Consider the following 1,802-nt stretch of genomic DNA (forward strand, 5'->3'; position numbering starts at 1 on the left):
ACATCGAGCTCGATGTGTTGGGATAAGTTAACTGCATTTTCAACAATGCTGCAACCACATTTGAGGATCGCAGGAAAGCGCATAACGTTAGCCTGCAATAGGGCGGCAGACTAGACATCCAAAATATGGCAGTTTTGATACACTTTGCATTTCTACTTGCTCTTTATCCTCCGTTCCTTCCTCACTTGGTTGCCGTGGACGATAACTCGATTTGAAGGCTGACTCTACAACTGAATGCTCTCAACACTCGTGACATACTTACTACATAAAAGGTGGATGTTGAAAACTCGTTCGACAACACTATCGTGGACATGTACCGTGCAGCTCGAAATGCACGCTAACTTTAATTTACCGATATATGGCCACACAAGTGTGAGCAAACTGTATCGGTAGGAGTTTGAGCAAGATTACATCTTTTACGTCAAAGCAAGCGGCCTTGTGCGAAAGACAGAAACGCAGTATAGTGCCGTAATCATTCGTAGAATGGAGGCTCTATGTAAGCGCAGAAGAGATATGCGGTATTGACTTCGATACATGACTTCTACATATATACACTTAGGTGTACTGGCCGCGATATGCACCTTGACTTGGCACTCGTAAGCATGGCGAGGCTCTCTGGGCAATGTCTTGGTCGACGCTCACATGAAATCAATTGGCCAATCATATCCAAGGAATTTAATATTTTGACGAATCAGTATCTGTTCGTGCAAATTCCAATACCAATACATTAGTGGAAAAAAGTCGGATAGGATATACAGGATTTGTCGGACTTTCTTGTTCGTTGTAATATTAATTATATACAAAAGCGAAGTCAAAATTAGACTGAGAAATTGACAGAAGAAAGTCGGACCGAATGTCCTGTACCCATTGATTGGTAATAAGTGCATTTTGACCATGTCAGATTGGCAGATAATGCCTGCAACCCGCCAGCTAGCAACGACAGTCTGGTACTACTGGAGGTGTGGAGCATCCGTCAGGGGGATACTCCCTCTGGCGGATACTCCACACCACCTGGCTGTGGTAGTAGTGGTTGGTCTGGCTGTGGTGGTCGTAGGATGAGCAGTAGTGATTACTGTGGTGTTAGGTGTGGCTATGGTAGTAGTGGTTGGTCTTGCTCTGGTGGTCGTAGGATGAGCAGTACTAGTGATTGATGTGGTGGTGGGTGTGGCTGTGGTAGTAGTGGTTGGTTAGTCCTACTGGAGGTGTGGAGCATCCGCCAGGGAGATCCTCCCTCTGACGGATGCTCCACAACACCAGTAGGACCAGGCTCTAGGCTCTAAGGTACTGTACTGTACTGTCGTTGCTAGCTGGCTGTACAAGATCAAGTCACGGGACTTGACCAAGAATCAAGGCAATATCTTGTGTGAGTGGAAGTTCGCGGTGCAGGAGCTCCAAAACGTTTATAAGACCTCGATTGGCACTGGTTTGGGTCGTCCCTACACCTCGGCCACGGCTATAGCTGCATTGCATTTGGCACTATAATTGCCAATTTGCCATCATCCAGGGGTTTCACTGAACGTAGACGTCAGCTTCGTATGTCCCAAATGAAGATGGTCACATTTGCACGCCTGGCTAGAAAACGTAGACGGGAGACATAAGTTGCTGTAATCCGGGTTTTTATGGCATTTCCGCATAACGTTATACTCCGTACTTAATGGATTGCACGGCACCCGCATATATTGGGCGCCCCCCTTACAGTATTTCTCAAAATTGTGGATGTAGGAGTACAATGAAGTCGGAATTGACAGACTGTGACCGACCCCAAATGATGCAGCAACAAGTAAAGGCAAGATAATTAGGTC

The sequence above is a fragment of the Aphanomyces astaci genome (genome assembly GCF_000520075.1).
Source record: "Aphanomyces astaci strain APO3 unplaced genomic scaffold supercont1.13, whole genome shotgun sequence".
Classification (NCBI taxonomy): Eukaryota; Oomycota; class Saprolegniomycetes; order Saprolegniales; family Verrucalvaceae; genus Aphanomyces; species Aphanomyces astaci.